Source organism: Carettochelys insculpta, chromosome 3 (assembly GCF_033958435.1).
Source record: "Carettochelys insculpta isolate YL-2023 chromosome 3, ASM3395843v1, whole genome shotgun sequence".
Classification (NCBI taxonomy): domain Eukaryota; kingdom Metazoa; phylum Chordata; order Testudines; family Carettochelyidae; genus Carettochelys; species Carettochelys insculpta.
The window spans coordinates 191,656,567-191,678,240 of NC_134139.1; positions in this window are offsets into that span (position 1 = coordinate 191,656,567).

A 21,674-nucleotide genomic window follows, 5' to 3' on the forward strand; every position below is an offset into this window, starting at 1 on the left:
ACATGAGCTGAGTGTGTGTAGGGAGGGGGTTGGGTACAGCCAGGGAAGGCGAGGAGAGGAAGTGGGACAGGAGCACGTGGCCAGCACCTCCCCTAGAATCCTCACACCATTTACTTCCGCTGAGAAACAAGGCTCTGCAGCATTAGTTATAGGATGCATAGTTGCTGGAAGATAACCCCAATAGACAATGCATTGCCTGCACTTTCGACTTTGGTCTTCGTTCTATCTGTTTGACAAACCCAGGGGAAAGGTGAAGGAAAAGCTCCCTAATATCTCTCTGATGGAAAAAACTGTTGACTGCAGAGCTGTAATAATAAGCACTTCAAAGCTCAGCACAAAGGGGCTTTTAGTTCAGTTCATAGAATCATAGAATCCTAGGGCTGGAAGGGACCTTAGGAGGTCATTGATTCCAGCCTCCTACCTAAAGTAGCATCAACCCTAAATAAATCATCCCAGCCAGGGCTTTGTCAACCTGGGACTTAAAAACCTCTAGGTATGGAGATTCCAACGCCTCCTAGGTAACCCATTTCACCACACTCCTGGTTAGATTGTTTTTCCTAATACCCAACATACACCTCCCTCTTTGTAACTTGAAACCATTACTCCTTGTTCTGCCATCCATCACTACTGAGAACAGCCGCATTCCATCCTCTTTAGTCCCCCTTCAGGAATATGAAGGCTGCTATCAAATTGCCCCTCACTCTTCTCTTCCGCAAACTAAATAAGCCCAAATCCCTCAGCCTCTCCTCGTAGGTCATGTGCTCTAGCCCCCTAATCATTTTTGTTGACCTTCACTGGACCGTCTCCAATGCATCCACATCCTTTCTATACTGAGGGTCCCAGAACTGTACGTAATACTCCAGATTTTCAAAAATCATTCAGATATGAATGAGAAGACACTTTCACAGCTAAGTTCTGCAAGGATTTTTCTCAGGTTTCGGGATGATTATTCATTTCCTGTGCTAAAACATTTCATACTTTGAGACACTGCCACAAATGAAAGTTTGGGAAGTAGCATTACTCATTGATGAGGGTGTTATAGGATTCCCCCTGTGCCACATCCAAAGATATATGAGTCTATAACAATATCAGTCAGAGCTTTAGCTCAATGTGGAGTAATGCGTGCTTTTAGCTCTGGGGGTCTGCAGTTTAATCTTTATTGAGTTAGCCAAGATGGCAGCTGTCAAATGAGAACAATAATGACAACAATTATGATTTTTGGCAGTACGACTGGTGATTTGCAACACTTTTTGTAAATACACATTTATTTTACTGTTATTCATTGGGCTCTCATCATTTGTTGTTTGTCTTTGCATTGTAGCTAGTTAAAAAAAATTGAAACTGTTTTCTATTAGAAAATGCCATTTAGCCAAAATTTATTTCTCCCCTCCTCAAGCTACTGATTTTGACAAAATTACCTATGGGAAATCATCTTTGAAATACATTGTCATGAGACAACATAAAAATAATACAAATTAAATAATTTTTTTAAAATGCAAATGTTAATTTTTAAAGGAAACTTTCCAAACTTTGTGAAAAATTTATATTTAACAGGGGTTTCAAAAATATTTGGTTTTGTCCTCGTTCAGCCCCAAATCAAATTTTTAAATGCTATAATTCAACAAAACTAAATGTGACAGGCTCTAACTCAGGAAATCTGAGCCAAGCTTCTGTGACAGCAGCTACCATCAGAAAAGGGAATTGGAGCCGCCTAAGTATGCTCAGGCCTGATTGGCAAATGGGAACAGCTGCTGGCCTCATTAGCCAGGAGCTGGAAAGAAGACAAGGGAAGGAGAGGAGAGAGAAACCTGAGAATTAAAATGTGTGGGAGATGCTCTCTGCTGGCTGCAGGAGTTGGCAGTCCCTGAAGCTGTAATACTGAAACCATTCGTAGTTTGATTGTGGTGGAAGAGTCTGCTATAAATAAGCAGCCCTGGTGACTGGACCATCCCAGAGATCTCTAGCTGGCTTGTGGGTGTAGCAAGGGTAGAAATGAGCAGTGCCCTACTATACGGAAATTTGAGTTTGACCCAGCTGTAATTTGGGCACTGGTTATTCCTGAAAGTATTTAAAAGCAGGGTCACCATTTCAGGTTTTGGTTGGGGAGGGGGCAACTTTAGACATGTTTCCAGGCATTTTGGCACTTGAAAATCCTAGTTATCTAACAGATAATTTATAGGTTAGTGGGCAGGAGCTGTGCATCCCATCCCTATATTTTAAAAAGATAAATAAATATTAGGCCCATCACGTCTAACATGTTCTGGCATCTTATGACAAGCCACTTAAAGGACACGGTTAGGCTTAGAATTCTTATAATGTCACTTTGTTACTAACTTTGTGGAGAGAGAGAGAGATCCCAGCAGAACTTGTAGGTACTATCTCAGCTCTGGGAAGGGAGTTGTGGGGTCTAGTGGATTAGAGCTGGGAGAAGATACATCTTCTAAACAAAAAGCGTTCGAAAGTTTTTGACTTAATACAGTATTGTTTTGAAATGGAAGTTAACTGATGGTTAAAAATTTGAAAATGTACACTCATGTTTGTGTTTTACAAAGAAGCACCTCCGCAGAGGTGTCTAAACTCCAGAACCTTTTGCTTTCCTGGCTGGCCTGACATAACCAAGGGTCATCCCAGACATAACTAAGAGACTTTCCAAAAGCTGCTAAATATGTTGCCTAGATTGACCTCTGCAGTAAGCTCTTCTTTTACAACATATCGCTTGGGAAGGTCTGATCTCATCTCATAATTTTCATTACCATAACAATGGCTATAGGATCTGCACTAATGTTCACTAGGAGTCTGTCGACTTCATTGACTTCACTGAGTTTTGAATCAGATTTGTGAAAGAAGAATCTTTTTATCTTCTACTGAAGTGCAGCTACCTCTGAGGCAGAAGGTGACAGGTAGGCAGCATTAACATGAGCTCCTGAAAACCTGCTAGGAACAGGGATTTATGAAAGAATCTCGCATTCAGAGTGGTTGAAGGCAACTAAATTCCATCTAAGCTGCACAGCTGCTCCCCGACAAACCACATACAAGGCCTCAGGTAGAGTGCAATGCTGGGGCCAGAGTGAGGGGCACATCTGACCTTCAGCTGCAGCAGGTCTGTGCTGAGGCCAGGGAAGGGAGTGCATTTCCTTCCTGGCTGTGGCAGGTCCATGCTGAGGCTGAGCCATGGCTCCTCCCCTGCCCTCTAGCTGTGGAAGCTCCATAATGGGGCTGGGGGAGGGTCCCTTACCCCCAGCCATGGCAGTTTGTTGCTGGGACTGTGAGGCACCTTGCCCCATGCCATAATGCCCAACCCAGAGCTGCTGCTGCTGTGGGAAAGGCACCCTTTCCCTGGCCCTCACCCAGCGTAGCCTAGAACTGCCCTGACTGGGGAAATGGTGCCCCTCCCCCAGCTGTTCCCCTCTGGAGTTGCAAGGGGCCCTTGAGAGGTGCTTCTCACCTGGCCCCAAGCTGCTGTAATGAGAGAGGTGTGGGGACAGTCCTCTCTACTCAGGGCAGCCTACACCCCGAACCTTTCATGCCTAGCCCCACTGAAAGCCTGCACCCCCCAGCTAGAGCCCTCAGACTGCACCCCAACCCTCTGCCCCAGCCCTGAGCCGCGCCTGCACCCCAACCCCTCAGTTCACTTCACCACCCACTGTCCATGTGAGGAACAACTTGTTCTCTGGTACATCTGCTCCACATGGGTGCCCATAATAAAAGTTATCCCATGCATGCTTCCAGAAACTTAGAGCAAACACTGTTAAGCAGATTGTAGCTTTATATACTGGCATCTGGCCAGGGAAGAGGACTAGGAGTTTTGAGCACCAGGGTGGTCAGCAGCTGCAGGTTCCCCTGATTTAGATGCAGCTCACACATACAGAAGGATTTTTTTTTCTGCTTGAGTGACACCATCTCCGCAAACAAAGCCCTCTTAGCCTTCTAGTGTGGACAGCCATTCTAGTAGTCAGAGCAATAGCAGCCGGAGAGCAGAGACATGGATCAGAACTGGGGTCGGGAGCCCAAGAGCAGCCAAAAAGCAGGTCTCATAGACTCAGAGTTTAAGGGCAGAAGGGATCATCATGGTCATCTAGTCTGATCTGCACATTGCAAGCCACAGAACCTCACCCACCCACCCTGTCATAGCCCCACAATTGCTGGCTGAATTACTGGAGTCCTCAACTGATTCAACAATGTCAAGTTATGAGGGATCCACCATTTATACTAGTTGATACCAACAAGTTCTCCATGCCCAAGCCGCAGTTATATCATGCATATTCCACCAAGGCCAACCAGCCAAATATCTGAGACAGAATTCTCCATACTAAGTCAGAGCTCTTCCAACAAAGAATCCCATCACCACCCAATGGGGATATTTGCTACTAGTGGGTGCAGATAGACTACAGCCATTGTAGGACGCATCCGCTTTTCATCAGCAATTTTCCAACCAGCTGCAATAAAAGTTTAAAATCTAAAAATTGAATCTTATTGAGAAGTGAACTTGAATAGGAACTTTGCCAGAGTTAATGTGGTTAGAAATCCAGAGAGGAGTTTACTTCCAGTGTTGTCACCAGCTTCTGTTTTCCTCTTGTGTAGAAAAAAAAAAACACTAGGTAACCTGTATCTCATCTGTAAAGCCTCATCTGTGCTAGCCTGCTACATCAAAAGAGCAGGCTCCACAGCAAAGTAGCGCACGTCATGTCTACATACGTCCTGCGCTACTTTAAAGTTGAAATCAACATTAGAGCTGTGTCTACACGTGCACGCTACTTCGAAGTAGCGGCACTAACTTCGAAATAGCGCCCGTCGCGGCTACACACGTCAGGCGCTATTTCGAAGTTAACTTCGACGTTAGGCGGTGAGACGTCGAAGTCGCTAACCTCATGAGGGGATCGGAATAGCGCCCTACTTCGACGTTCAACGTCGAAGTAGGGACCATGTAGACGATCCGCGTCCCGCAACGTCGAAATTGCCGGGTCCTCCATGGCGGCCATCAGCTGGGGGGTTGAGAGATGCTCTCTCTCCAGCCCCTGCGGGGCTCTATGGTCACCGTGGGCAGCAGCCCTTAGCCCAGGGCTTCTGGCTGCTGCTGCCGCAGCTGGGGATCCATGCTGCAGGCACAGGGTCTGCAACCAGTTGTCGGCTCTGCGTATCTTGTGTTGTTTAGTGCAACTGTGTCTGGGAGGGGCCCTTTAAGGGAGCGGCTTGCTGTTGAGTCCACCCTGTGATCCTGTCTGCAGCTGTGCCTGGCACCCTTATTTCGATGTGTGCTACTTTGGCGTGTAGACATACCCTCGCGGCGCCTATTTCGATGTGGTGCCGCGCAACGTCGAAGTTGAACATCGACGTTGCCAGCCCTGGAGGACGTGTAGACGTTATTCATCGAAATAGCCTATTTCGATGTTGGCTTCACGTGTAGATGTAGCCTAGGTGACACAGAGGTTGAAACCTCTATTCCAACCAGAAAATAGGAACAGGGCACTACTTCAACATCTAATGTCAAAAGAGGATATGTATAGATGCTCTGCGTCATGCTAGTTTGAAAAAGTGGGGTCTGCCACGGCAGCAATCAGTTGGGACATGAAGATGTGCTGCCCAGCCCCTTCAGGGCTCTATGGTCTGTGTGCACAGTGGCTCTTAAAGCCACACAGAACAGGGAACCCCATGGCAGGAAGCTGAGAGCGTGCAGGCAGCAGCCATCACATGTGGTGCCCCTGCACTCCTCAGAGCGACCCTCAGCAGCCCCCTGATGGAGACGGAGAGCAGCCAAGGCATGGGAGCAATCTCAGGGCTCCCCCTCCAACCAACACCCGGGCTCTTGAGGGTCTGGTGGGGGGAGAAGAAGCATGGCTCCTCCTGGAGTGAGGCCGAGCTCCAGGACCTGCTGGTGCTCTGGAATGAGAAGGAGTTTCTCCAGGTCATGGGAGCAAGCACCGGAATGTGGCCACCTTCACCCAGCTGCCCAAGTGCCTGACTGCCCAGGGCAATCCAGCCCACACTCCTGACCATGCCAGGAGTAAGATGAAGGAGTTGCGGCAGGATTACACCTGGGCTCAAGACTTGGCCAGCTGGTTGGGGGCCACCCCCACCACTTGCCCCTATTACCAGGAGCTCAGGGTCATTCTGGGCCCATGGGACACCTCCTCCCCACTGGCCATCAACACCACAGCAGAGGAGCCCCAGCCAGTTGATGAACAGAGGCTGGGACCGTCAGCCAGCCCTGAACCACCAGGGGCACCAATGCAGCAGAGTGGTCCAGTGAGGAGGGGGAATCTCGTGATAGACCTCCCCTTCCACACCTCCATCCAGGCATCTGCCAGATGGCCATCCCCCAACCTCAGTGGTGAATCCTCAGGTACATGGGGCAGGTGCACTATACAAGATCGGGGGTCCCCCATGCCCCTGGCAAACCCCGGCCTGCCAGGGCCCAGCCAGACCATGGCCCTGGGATGGCAGCCTTACCTCCCTGTCCTCTCTGACCCCTGCTGCCCAGCTTCTCCGAGGACCCTGAGCAAGAGGGAGGGTGTGGGACCCAGAACTGGTGAGCGTCGTAGCCGTCCACCTCTGCTCTGGACAGAAGGCCCACCACTTGGGACACCTGTATATAGTTAGCCGCCCCCGCCCACCCAGTAAATAGTTAGTCCTACTGTTCTTTAGAAAAAAAAAAAAGTATTACTCATAATTTTTGTAGTTTTTACTACACTGTTTTATTTTTCCCAAACCACTGTGTGCCATGTGTTCAGTGGGGTGGGGGGTGGGGGAGAGTGTGCCGGAGCTTGCGGGGGGTGTGGGAGGCCCACCGGTGTGGCTGGGGAAGTGCTCACTGGGGCCCCTGGTTGAAGTACTGGTCCAGGGCCTCCCAGACCGAGATTGCTCCATGTTGGGCCTGGCAGCTAGGGGCAGCAGCTGGCTGGGGGTAGCCCATGCTGGCATTGACCGCCCACCCCTACACAATAGCCTCCCCCTTGCTCTCTACAATATTATGTGGCGTGCAGAAGGCGCTCACCAGCAGGGAGACATTGAGGATGCCACGTCTAGGCAGGTGAGGAGGCAGCACCACCACCCCTTCAAAAGGCTACAGTTGCACTCAACCACTTGGAAGGTGTGGCTGAGCTGGCCATTGAAGCGCTCCTGGCTGGGGGTGAGGTAGCCCATATAGGGTCACATGAGCCAGGGGTGGAGCGGGTGAGCAGCATAGGCCACCAGGCAGAGGGACACAGTGTATTTCACTACCTCTAGCTGGCAGCATAGGCCCAAGGTGTGGAAGATCAACGTATCATGGGTGCAGCTGGGTCAGCCCACATATATCTCCTGGAACTGACCCCAGCTGTCCACTATGGCCTGCAGGACCACAGAAAGGTAGCCCTTTCGGTTTATGAATTGTCTTCTACTGTGCTCTGGAGTGCTGATAGGTATGTGGGTCCCATTGCAATCTCTGAAGCAGTTCAGGAACCCCTGTGTGCCGAAGCCCAGGATGGCCACATCCAGGTCCACGATGCAGACAACCTCTGGAGGAGCATGGTGTTTATTGCATGGCCCACCTGCAGGGAGGGGACATAGGCACCTGTGATGATGTGTGGGGTTTGCCCAGATCTCCCAGCCCCACTACGGCCCCCCAACCTGGGCCCCCACCCCACAGTGGGTGTGTGCTTGGGCCTCTTCATCTCCCTCATGATGTCCCCAACTGTGGCCTTGCCCACATCAAATTGATATCCAACAGAGGGCTAGCTGTTTGGAATGGGCAGCTTCCTGACAGCTAGTGCGACCCTCTTCTCCACAGGCAGGACGCGCCACATCCAGGTGTCCTGGTGTCTCAGGGTCGGGGTCAGCCACTGGCAGATCTCCAGACAGGTCTGCTGCCGCATCCAGAAATTCTGGAGCTACTGTTCATTGTCCCACTCCCCCATAACCAGTTGCTCCCACCATTCGGAGCTGGTGGGGTGGCTCCAGAGCTGGCAAAGCACATGGGGCAGGGGGGCCGGAGGACCCGATCATCTGGGGTGTTCCCTTCTGCCCTTGCGGGGGGGCTCCTCTGTCAGGGCTGCAGCTAGCAGTGCACCCACTCTTCTGGTGGCAGCCAGCAGGGTGTTGAGTTGCTGCTGCTCCATGGTCTTTCCTGCAGTCACAGTGTCTGCGCGCTTGTGGCAACTCTGCAGGCCTTGTGCTGTGCAGGCCGAGTATGTTTGGGAGGGGCCCTTTAAAGGAGCAGTTTGCTGCAGCCCCAGAAGAGCTTTTCTGCCCTGCAACACCGTCCGCAGCCTTTCCTGGTCTTTTCGTTTGAAAGAGTCTGCTGGTAAGCGTAGATGCTTTCCTTCAACGTCCTGGGCGTCCTCTTTTGATGTGCTGTAGGGTCCTTTTGACATCGCTCATCAACGGCACCAGCCCCAGCCTGTGCATAGATGCTATGCTTCGAAAGAGTGTCTTTCAATCACTGTCTTTCGAAAGATGCTCTTTTGAAGTAGTGCTCTAGTGTAGACGCAGCTTAAATTATTTTAATGTGATAGGAGAGAACTGAATTGGTAGACACTTAAATTACATGATGGCTATCAAGAAAATAATACAATTAAGAAAAAAAAGGATCAAAAACAATGACTTCAAATATTGTATCCTGGGTAAATTCGGCTCAGGGCCTCTGCAGTGATCAGGCCCCACCACTCAAATGCATTGTAGCAGTGTTTGGCACAGCTGAGATAGAGGATCCTGGATCATGACAGGCCTGGGAAGGGTTGGGGTGGAACACAAGTACAAGTTAGGGCAGTTATTGTATAATTATCAGTGTCGCATTATAAGTTCTCAAAGGCAGACATGATGTTTTCATTGTATGCATGGCTGCATCTAAACTACATTCAGTTTTTGAAAGGTAATCATCCAGAAGACATCTTTTGAAAGATCACATATCGAAAGAGTGAGCATACAGCCAAAAGTGGATCAATCTTCAGAGTCATCTTTTTGAGAGATCAAGGTGCTCTTTCGAAAGAGAGCGTCCATACAGAAATGGGCACTCTTTCAAAAGAACAAGCCAGGAAACACCGCAGATGGGGTTGCATGATGGACAAGCCCTTCTGGGCCCTGTAGCCAGCCGCTCCCTTACAGCCACTCCCTTGCCCTGCACATGCCAAGGTCTGCTCTGAAAGACACAGCACTGCAGACCTTGTGCCCAGAGTGAAGTCAGGATCCTGCAGACATCCATGGATCCCCTTCAGGTCCCTGATGGGGATGCCACCAACGACCAGGTCAGACTGCTGGCCACAATCATCCTCACTGTCCTCTACCTCCTCCAGTAGCTGACCCTTCCCACCATGGTCCTGCAGGCCCTTGCTATGGGGCACCATCTGCACCCCATCCCCTGTGCCATCCAGTGCTTTTGGTGCTACCCCACCAGCACCGAGTGGTGGGACCAGGTGGTGGTGTGTGAGTGGGATGATGAGCAATGGCTCCAGAAACTCCAGATGAGGAAGGAGACATTCCTGGAGCTACGTCACTGGAGGGCACCTGCCCTTCAGCACAAGGACATGTGGATTTGGCCCATGTTCCCTCAGGAGAAAAGAGCTGCGATTGCCATATAGAAGCTGGCCACCCCAGACAGCCATCGCTCAGTCAGCCACCAGTTTGCGGTGGGCAAGGCCACCGTCAGGGCCATCCTACTGGAAGTAAGTGATGCTAGGGTCACACACACACCATGGGGATGGAGGAGGGGACTCTTAAGCAAGGGGGAACATCAGGGACTGGTGACAGGGTCCCTGGAGGGCATGGGGAGGGTTCCTGGTGGAGCCAGGAGAGGGGGAAGGGGCATGGTTAGTGGGGGACCAAGGATAGGGGACTCTGGAGAACCCTGCCACACACTCAGAAGTGCACACACCCTCCTTTCCATGCAGATCATCCAGGCAAACAATGCTATCCTCCTGAAGAGGGTTGTCCACGTCAGGGACCTTGATGCCATCATTGAGGGGTTTGCTTGTCTGGGCTTCCCTAATTACTTCAGGGCCTTGGATGGGACCCATATCCCCATCCAGGCCCCAGACCATAGCGTGGGGCGATACATCTATAGAAAAGGGTACCACCCTGTGGTACTCCAGGCCCTCATGGACACCAAGGGGTGGTTCATGGATGTCTGTGTGGGCAAGCCCAAGATTCCCATGTTTTCCAGAACTCCTGGCTCAGCCACAGGATGCAGGAGAGGACCTACATCCACCCATGGGAGCTCTCCGTCGGGGATACCACCATGCCCCCTGCATTGCGGCTGATGCTGCCTACGTGTTGCACCCAAAGCTCACGTGGCACTCCACAGGACAAATTGATCCCACCCAGGAGCAGTTCAATGAGCACCTGAGCCAGGCCTGGAGCACGATGTGGCAGGCCTTCAGCCACTCAAATTGGTGCTTTTGGTGCCTCATCATGCACCTGGAAGTCAGTCTCCAGAACATGACTGCAGTGGTGGGGCATGCTGTGCTCTCCACAATATTGTGGAGAGAAAGCATGAGCAATTTCTGCAGGGGTGGGCCGCCAACAGATAAGGCCGGCTCTGACCATCTGGGACAGGCGCACTGGACAGGGTGCAGGTCAGGGATGCCCTTGCCAGGGGGTCCCAATGACCCTCCCCCAGACACCCTCCACCACAACCCCCCAGACTCCTCCCCCATCCCCTTATCTTATGGGACACTGGTGTAGCTGTAAATAAACTTAACTCTCAAAACTAAACTTCTTTGGACAACAACATGAATGTGTGTGGTGGGGGGGCGGGTACTAGGTATAGTGTGGTGGCAGGGGGTGGAGGCACCTGAACCTGGAGGGTTGGGGGTATCATTCTTCCACAGGGGTGAGGGGCTATGACACACACCAGCTTCAGGAGCCACTACTACCCTGGGTCCAGGGTCCCCAGCAGCGCTGGGATGGGGAAAGGACCACAGAGAAGTAGGGACATGGTGGGAGTGCTGTAGCCACAGGCTTAGTGTGAGGAGGCAATCACCGGAGCCCGCTTCCTGTCTGAGGCCATTTCCTGCTCCTGGCCACGGGTCCTATCCGTGGCTCCTGAGTGGTCGTTGGACACCACCTGGGGCTTTGCCTCAGGTGCCATATGGCCAACACGGCCTCCAGCTTGGTTGCATCCTTTGGCCCCAGTAGCCAATCGAGTGCCCTATAGTGGTGGCAGCCGGTGGGAACTGCTCCCGAGAGGCTGGCTGCATCCTGGGCCCAGGTGTACGCCTGCTGCAGCTCCTTAACCTTTGACCTTACTTAGTCAGCCGTGCACGGGGGTGGCTCTGGGTGGTTAGTCCCACTGACTACTGGATGAAAGCTGCGGCATTCCGGTTCCAGCCGCTGGTGTGGAGGAGTACCTTCCCATAAAAATTGGGGCTTCCCTCTACACGGCTTGTTTGCAATTCGAAAGCAGCACTTTCGATGCTGCGGGTGGCTACTATTATACAAATGAGGTGCTAAATATTCATATCAGTGCCGCCTTAGAATTTTTGACCTGTTTCACTTACATGCTCCTTCTGAAAGGGAGGGGCACATGTAGATGTGGCAATGTTTCATAAAAATATTCATTTTCTGGTAAATGTTTTAAAATTTCAGTTCAGTTTGTTGGAAAAAGTTTTGGAGTTTTGTCTTAGAAGCATCGTTTTGAAAAACGTTCCATTTAATTTTTTTTGAAAAAAAATCTTTCTCCCACAAGCTTTAAACAAATACTATTGAAAACCAAAACTAAACCAAACCAAATAAAAAGGCATATTTCAGCTAGCTCAACTAGTCAACTAAGTATCTCCTGAATGCTAGAGGGAATACATAATAGTTTCAGATACTTTGCAAGGAAATTAGTTCTGCATTAAAAAGAGAGGTTACTATTTCTTTTCAGTGGATGAAATAAAGTCAGGAGTAACTATCAATTTACTTTATGGCCTGGTCCACTTTAAGAGAGTTTTGCCTGTCTAGTTCTATTGCTATCCTGACAAAACCTTCTAGTGTTGGTGCACGTATATTAATATAAAAGGGTTTATATTAGTCTGAGTTTTACAAACCGTGATAGCTATGTCCATTAAAAATGATCACACATAGCCTAACCGACTGATTTACGCAAGTAAAATTTGTATGCATAGATGAGGCCCAAGACATTATCTCAAAAGATTAATCAAGAAAACGTATATTGATTGTTAAGATAATGCCAGTTCAGCAACATACTTAAGCATTTGCCTAACTTTAATTATGCGCATTGTCCTGTTTACTTTAACAGGACTACTGTCAAGTTTGACGTTAGTCATATGCTTAATTTTGCTGGAGCCTGGTAATACTAAACATTATCCAGATGAACAGCACCACTAAAGTACTGTTATATGTTTGCATTGTGGTTCTGATCCTTATGGATGGGTCACTGCTGCCAAAGCAATGATTTAGGAATTCTATGTTATTTTAGTTTTAAACATTTATTTAAGGATTAAATCAAATATGATTCTTCTTTTTCATTATCAAGGTCAAAATCAATACATTGTTAATAAGCAAATCCAAGAAAGAACTGATGGAAAACCAAGGCTCTGAAAAAGAAAGGAAATTTAGACAAACATAAATCGACTGATTCTTTTGGATATTCCTCATCTGTGGTTACTATGGTATAAAATACAATAAAGAATGACTCCAAAACAGAAAGCTGAAGAACACTTAATTCCTTAGTTACTGGTCAAGTCAGAGCCGTGTCCCTAAGGTATTACTTTCCTGATCATAGTCTGAAAGATGCTATACAACAGAAAATACCTGAGGTCAGAGCTAGCCAGTTTCAGAACAGAGTGATCAACACCATCTTTGTACGATTCTTTGAATTACAAGGTTGCAGTTTTAGTGAACAAACCATTTTCACTAGCAAAAGAGAAATATGATTACTTAATTCCAGAGGACAGGCTAGTTAAAATGCACAGGAGCATGATGGAAGACAAAAAAAAAAGTTGGTGTAACTCAGGAAATAAGATAAAATGAGGATGAACAAGGTGCCATGCATACTAAAGAATCAGAATTGGCTTTGCATTTTTATACCCAATGGTGGCATGGACACCACTCTCCTGTCACAGAGATGCATAAGGGCCAAATTGTCTATTGATATAAATCCCTTGCTCTCACTGGAATTCTGCCAGTTGCCAGTTTGGGCCCAATTATGTTAGTATATATTGATGTACTGCATAGTCTGCCAGGATTTGCTTTGAAAGGCCTAAAGTGCTCATGTGAGCGTCAGCACAACCTTCAGTTAATGTGTGTATAATTGCATGCAGATATTACCCATCTGTAACAGGTGCAAACCCTTCTGCATGCCTTTTAAAAACATCTAACATTCTCACTTTTTTGCAAAAACCCAAATGGAGGCAAACATGAATGTGAAAACCTTTCCCAACAACATGAGATAGTGTTGGCAAGTGAGCTTTAAAATACAAAGCCTATAAGGAATTATAAGTGGCCTCTCCTAAATATTATGGGCAGCCCTGAATAATTATGGAATTCATAGTGTCTCTTACAGGTGTTGCTAATGAAAGGGATCTTTTACAGCTACCCTAGGCATAAAAAGAAGTCACAGAGGGAGGGCAAATATGACTAACATTTTCTGCCCAAAGTTGCATATGTCAGTGAGCAACATGAAAACAACCTAGCTTTGCATAGGTTCCATGGGTCCAAACAGAAAGAGACCAAGTTGGTCATGGGTAGAAAAATATATGCGGTTAGGGATGAAATTCACATAGGTGACAGGAGTCAGCACAAAGTTCTCCGAATAATAAGAGCTCCTCATTGGGGCTGAATAAAAAGGTAGCTGGCTGAGCAGCTGCCTATGCTGGAGAAAAGGGGATGGATTTCCCAGGCACCACTGGATGGCCACATTGGTTGTCGAAGAATCACATGTATGCAGATCCTCTGGTTCCATTATACCATAAACTTTTTCACAGGGACTACAGCACTTTGTTTCATTCCAATTGTGAATGCCTAGCTTGTACTCTGGTGAAACAAAGGGTTTTCTTTGCTGCTTTTCTATGCAGAGGTGAATTTGACATCATGATATGTTTGACAAAAAAAACCCACCAGAGTGGATCAAAAATTGGTTGATGCAAAGTGTGTTTTACCTTTCTCTACTATACTGAAGAAAGTATTACCAGCTATTTCTTCCCCTGTAGGTATTTTAGCCTGTGATCAAGTCACCCCTGAAATTTCTCTTTACTTAACTACATACATAGAACTCCTTGAGTCTATGACTATAAATTATATTTTCTAGCTCTCATAGCTCTTCTTGAACCTTCTCCAATTTACCAATATGCTTCCAGAATTGTGGCTACCTGGACTAACCATAGTATTCCAGCAGCAGACATGACAGAGTCAAATATAGAGGGACAGGCTATTCAAGGATACCTGCTGCTCTAAGCAAAAATTCAGAGTTCTGCCTTATTTGCCTTATAGATAGAATTGCCCTATGCAGAAGCAATCCCCTTCTTGAAATTCTCGCTTATACATCCAAGGATCTTGTTAACTCTTTTCTCACTGTAAGCTCATCATGTCCAACTTATTACCCAGTCATGCCTTCACAGTCTTTGCTTACAAAGACAGAATCCTCTATTGTGTAATATGGCCTGCATTCTCTGTTCTAAATGTAGAACTTTGTATTTGGACAAATGAAAACACATAGGCCGTTTCTACACAGGCCACTTCCTTCGGAAGTGACATGCTAATACATGGAGCGAAATATGCTAATGAGGCATGGATGCAAATTCCCTGGCCTCATTAGCATAATGTCATGTGATTTGAAGTCCAGAAGACCATTCTTCCGGACTCCAAAATGCTGCATAGAAGCATGGCCCCCAGGGGGGCTTCAGGAAGGAAGTCCTCCTTCCAGAGGCCCCTTCTTCCCCAAAATACATGTCCAAGAAGGATGGAAAACAGGATCAAGGTTCACAAGTGAAAAGAAAGCACCTGACACCAAGGCTAGTTGAAAAACATTTATTTGAGGCAATCAGCACCCCAAAGTAAATTTACAAGCTCTCTATGGCAAGAAGCACTGATCTTACATCTCTTCAGCGGATGGGAACCCTGGAATGACTGCACAGACAGCCCCAAGGAAGTCATGTGGCGGGTGCCTGGTCCAATTTGCAGAAGTCCAATTTGCAGCTCAGCAGTGTGGTTTTTATAGGTTCCCTAACTTGCTGAATCATGATTATATAATTGTTCATTCAATTTGTACCCTGGGTTTCCTCTTATCTGTTCATGTGCTGCTTAAGTTACATATATATAAAAAATTCTTAGGACCTAATTGTGGCTTTCTAAACTATGATGAAAAGTATCTTTCTACACCCATAATCTCATGGATTTAAATTGGATTTACTAGTCAGCTTGAGTAAAGGAGATACATTGACCCCTAAAGTAAATCTGAAAGAAGAATTAGGTATAGGGGAAATTTGTTTAGTAATTGAGGTTTTTCAGTGATCCAAAAAGCCATATAAGCTGATACAGATACAGTTGAATGTGATCCATTCCTGGAGAAGTGCTCTGTATAGCAATATTAATTCCACCTGTAAGTCAATGCATGTGCTGTAAACAAAATGTATCTATTGTACTTCATTATAACTAATGGAAGTTAATTAGAATATGTTCAAATACATAAATAGCAAAAAAAAAAACCTGCCTCCTTCTAGCTAACAAAAAAAGAAGTAAACAATCTAAAAGCTAAAGTTATGCATAAACAGAAATCACACAGCTGGAGGTTAGACTAACGATCAATGATCATTTCTGGCCTGAGAAAGCTAAACAAAAGCTAACAAAACAACTAAAAATGTAAGCTACAGCTTAAGTGCTTTATGGAATCTTTATCCTACTGGAATCATTGAAAGGTGGAGCGTGTGACTGTCAGCTGCTCAGTATTAGCTAAGACAGCCAGGTCTCCAATTTTGTGTCATAAGTAGGCACATCAATAGGGACAATTGCCCCAGAGCCTGGCGTTTCAAAAGGGCCAGAACTCTGGTCACTAACCACTGCTATGTTGAGAGAGGTAGCAGCCGGAGCTCCAGGTACCTTTGAAATTCTGTAGCAGCACTGCTGCGCCACTCCATGTGGCTCTGAGGAGAGAGGGGAGAAGGAGCACAAGGACCCTTCTGTTTAAGCCCTGACTCATCTGCCATTGCCCCTATTCCTTCTCGGGGCGCAAAGCCAGCTCCCCCTACCACCTAGCCCTGGGGCCTCTTCTGACTGTTGGCCCTGCTGCCCACAAATATTTATGGCCACAGTTTTATATGCACTAAATTACAGTGCAAACTCTCTGGTTTTCTTTCGGCTTCTTTCAAAGGACCCTCATGCTTTTAGGTGAAAATAATTACAGTTGTCAGAAGTCTTTAAAAAGCTGGCCAAGAATCCATAGTCATGTATATCTCAGGAAATACAACAAGTAAGCACAAGAAGAAGCCTGAAGAAATGAGCAAAGAGCTGCTATTAAATTTAGATGAGCTGAATTTTCTAGAGGTGTAAATGGATGACGTGCTACTGAAGTCAACAGAGCTGCAACTTTTTGTATCAGGCTAACTTTTGTTTTAGTTATTAAAAAGGACTGCACTGTAGAGTGGAATAGCTTGTCAAGTGGTGGTATCATAAAGGAGTGGGCTTTTTCCATTGACTGTGTACGAATAAAGTATCCCAAATTGGTACAAAGGATACTCTGCTGCTCTACGGCTGTGTCTACATGTTCCCCTACCTTTTGGAAAGGGCATGTTAATGAGGTACTGACATGCATATTTGGCACCTCATTAGCATAATGGCGGCCAGACACGTTTCCAAAGTGCTGCTTTTGAAATGCAGAGTGGCTGTATAGGTGTGGGAACTTCACAATAAGCACCACACTTTGAAATTCCATTATTTCCAATTAGTTTTGGGAATAAGGACATTTTGAAATGCAGCACTTATTTCGAACCCCCTGCGTCTATACAGCCAGTCTTCATTTCGAAAGCAGCACTTTCAAAATGCACCTGGCTGCTATTATTCTAATGAGGTGCCGAATATGCATGTTAGCACCTCATTAACCTGTTACAAAGTGCCTCATTCACATGCTCCTTCCAAAAGGGAGGGGAATGTGCAGACACGGCCTATGAGTTGAAAAGAGCTGAACCTAAATTTTGCAGGAGATGAAAAATACCAAAAAAGCTAGCATCTGGTTCTAGAGCTTCTATGCCACCTTTACTCAGCCAAAAACAAATTGAAATGGCTGAATTATTTACCTCACGGATAGAAACAGGGCTGCAATAATAGCACTCAAACACAGCAGTTCTGCTCGGGTGCCCCCTCTAATATAAGTTACCTAAGTACTCTGAGTACATTTACATTAGGGGGAACTGGGTTTAGTTAGACAATCAGGTAACTCATCATTGTTTGGTTTGCAATTATATACATTGATTAGACTTTGAAGATAATGAGCTCTCGTCTGAAGGGATGTTACAATGAACGTGATATATGAAGAACATGGGGAAAGGGGAAGGTGCTAGCAGAAATTTCCCTCAAAAACAATCTCAAGGAGGCTGTTTCCATAAGTAGTGTTCTACAGCCATTCAGTGATAAAATACAGGCCCAGACACAAAGCATAAGTGCATATGGAAATGTTTAGGATCTTTGTTGCTGTAAAAAAAAAACAAACAAAAAAAAAACAGGCAAGTAAATATTACTGGTGCATCAGAGATTCATTATTCTCAGGAGGAAGTCAAACTAAAATGTTATATATTTCAATAAAAATTACACAGGTATGTATATACTATTGCTGTACCCTAGCTTATGGCATATATTGCTCACCGAAGCCGCAAAAGGTAACCAGTTATGTTGCACCCCCTTTATGAAATTTCATCCCTCTGCCCCAGAAAGCGCTTGCCACCCACTTTGCAGCATAATTGGCTGCTGAATGTCAGGCACATCCAGCTCATTAAAAATGTTGAAATAGATTACTGTTTTCATATATGTGTATTCCCATTTATATAACGTTTAATAAAGTTTTTACATAACCAAAGTTTCCATCAGTTTGGATTACATTAGGCAGGTTTGTGAGGATGGATGCTAATTGCAGGGAAGCAAAGTAGGGCTCAGCTTAAAAAAATTGCTCACCCCTGATCTGAGGGTATGTCTGTGCTGCACAGTCCTCAGAATGGCGGGTGAATACACTGCACACTTCCCTAGCTTGGGTATAATTAGCAGTGTACAATGAGCGAGTCCTGTAAAGCCACATCTGAACCCTTGCGCTCTGTATAGTAAACCCTCGAGACATGCACAACCAAGTTGTGTGTGTCTCAGGTTAACACAACTGTTGCTCCTTTCAGGAGAGGGAAACCACTCCTATCAGGGGCAGCAGCCTGACTCTTGGCTGCACCCCAACAGGAGCAGTTTCTAGCCAGGGCAGCAGCCATGAGTCTGGCTGCTGGCCCAGACAGGATGTGGGGAAAGTGCTCCTGGTAGGGGCAGTAGCTTGACTCTTGACTGCCACCCCAGCATGAGTGGTTTCCCATTCCCCAGAGTGGTTGGTGGCTGGGAACCAGGTGGCAGCCTAGCTGAAGGCTCCCCTCCACTTGCAGAGCTAGGAGACTGAGCAGGGCAGCAGCCCTGGTTATTTTCCTGGCTCCAAGGCATGGAGGAGATCCAGGAACCAGGCTGCCCCTCATTCCCCTTCACTAGCTGGAGCCAGGAAACTGACCAAGGCTGCTGCCATGCTCAGTTTCCTGGCTCTGCAAGGGGAGGGGAACCAGGAGTCAGGCTGCTGCTTGGTTCCCAGCTCCCTGCTGCTTGCAGGGCCCCAGAAATTGACCAGCCTGATTCGCATCTCCCAGCCACTTGTGTGAAAATTCAAGTTATCAATCAGAAAAAGAAAGGAAAGAACATCAATCAGGAAAGGAAGGACTCAACCCCCAAGGAAGGCACCAAAAATAGCAGCGTACACTGTTTGGGTGTGTAGAGAGCTGGGCAGGTACAGCGAACCCTCAAGTTATGTGAATAACCCTTGGGGTTTTGGGCTTTGAGTCCTTCCTTTCCTACTTGATATTCTTTCCTTCCTTTTCCCGACTGATGTTCAGTTCTTCCTGCCTTTCCTTCTTGGACCCCAGTTTAAGTAATGTAACTTGAGTCCTGCTTAACTATACCTTGACCAATGATTTTAGTATAATTTTACTCGCCAATCATAACATACTGTAATAGAATTACCTACCCAATCATAACCCACCACCTTAACTGATTTACACCTAACAATATTAATTATACAGCAGACAGGACCAATTACAAACCAGGCAGAAATTACACAGAAAACATCAGAAAAGTGAAGACAATCATCATAGAATGTTGATTCCACAACTTCAGCTATTGATAAGTCATTGCTTGCCAGATGAAATGCTGTTAGCTAAGTTTTCTTTACCCATCTTGCGATCTGCTTATCTGGTAACAGTGGGTGGCATGAGGCTGTGGTCTTCTTCTTAACAGCCTGATGTGACACTATTGTACTGAAATGTACATAGAATGTGAGTATGTGACCTGTAGTTTCACGGCTATGGCCGCTGCTCTTTCTTCTGGCTGCAGATGAGCTCTAGGCCTCTCAATATGGCTATAGAGAAACCATATTGGTTATACTGTTACAGAAGCAGACCACTTGGGTCCCTTACGCACATCAATGTCTGCTCTGGACATTTGGTGTTGTTTGGCAACCCCGGCCAGACAGGAAAGAAGGCTCCAAATACCAGCAGTAGCCATGGATGTATGGTAATGCTGCCCCTGCCAGTGGCATGCCACATACCTGTACCTTTAGTGCAGCATATGTGTTACTCTTGTAATTACAATTTTTTAATAATTTTTATTTTTGGTTGCCATCCTTAACCCTAACTCAATCTTGAGCCAGCAAAGCACTTAGCCACACATATATCTTTAAGCACCTGTAGTCCCCCTGAAATCAATACAACAACCAGTCAGTTACAGATACACATACTAAAGGTAATAGGACTACTTGTGCTTAAACATAGTCTATCAGGAGCTAGATTCCCATTTACTTCCAAAAGAATTTTGATTAAGTGAGGATTCTAGCTGTAAGTGTCTTATTAAATATTATTTCATTGCCTTTGGGTCATCATTAGTTATGGAGCTGACACCCAAGATCTCTTTGATGCAGGGACCATGGCTGGGAAGACAGATGCAGCTGGCTGAATTAGCAACAAGGGCCTAATCTAAAGCTCGTTGACTGCAATAGGAATTGCATAGGACCTCAGTAGCTTTGTTGCTGAATTCTGCTCAGAAATGTGCTGTGGCTGTTACTGTCAATTATTGTCCCATCTGCAAGCCTTTTACTATGTGAAATTCACACTACAGGGCATCTGCGATCTCTGGTGATTCCAAGAGGGGAGAGAACTATGAAACAAAACTGTCTACCCTTGTCTTCCACAAACTTCCAGGCTTTCCCATTCCAGTTTTTGCTCCAGTAGACAATGGAGGAGGGTATGTGACTTGTATTACTTCAATGAGGTGGGCCACACAGTTCCCCACAATAAAAGTGGCCATTGAAGACATGCAAAACTGGGGAGGGGGAGTGCATTGTAGGCTTTTCATACCCATAAAATGATGTTGAGTGAGAAGAATATAGTGGAAGACTTGCTTTACAGTGCACTGTTTCCAAAAATCAGGCAATTTGGTCAGCATTCAAATAAATTAACATCAGTATAATTAGCCAGTTCTGAAGCCTAATATGGTAATAGCTCAAAAACTCCAACTGCTTGGGGAATGGGTTTCAATCCAAAGACTGCTGTTAGCAATTTACTCCATGATCCAGAAAGACTGAGAATGCTGCAGACTCAATGTGGTGAATCTAGTATGAATTAGGGCCAGATCCAAATCCTACTGAAGTCAACAGCAAAAAATGCCTCTTATCTTTTTCCTATCTTTCTCCTTGGCTCTCCCTACTACTTTTTTATCTTTTCCAATAGCTATCACCCTTCTGCCTTTCTGTCACTCTTCTCATCCTACAGCCATAGGGTTGGCTTCCAGCAGCATTGATGGGGGAAAAAAGAATCAAATTCAAAGTAAGAGGAAAAATGCAAGTCTTTACATACAACACAGCTAGACCTGTAAAATCAATGAGGACAAGAAGACATGAGATACCAGCTACTAAAAATAGAATTATTATCATAATGGTGCTATTTACTGCACCCTCAGCAATAGCCTTTACATTGAACTCAGATTAGCATGGGATTTGGAAAGAAGACATCCAAACACTTACTAAATACACTGCTCTTTCATAATGGAAACTACATATTTATCATCTGCATGTAGTCTCAGAGGGGTAGCTGTAGGTTAAGAACATTAGTAGGTTCACAGAAACCAAGCAGTCCCATAGCATAGCACCTTAAATAAAAATTGGTAATCTTTAAGATGCTATAGGACTGCTTGTTATCTGTATGTAGTTCAGCTATAGTTACTTGTTACTCTTAACCGTCATATTTTTCAGATACTTACATATCATATAAGTCATGGGCTAGCCACATTCCAGTATTGCCACTTCTAAATGGAGAAAGGAATTGAAGAGATTTGCCCTATCCCTCACCATCTAAAGGCTGCTGCAGGCCACTGGTAGTCTCATCGAGAAAGGGGAAACCTGGGAGGGAAATGAAACTCAAAACAAAGTCTCTGATGAAAAATTGTCACATTTTAGCCCAATTTAACAGTCTGATATTTTTTCTTGA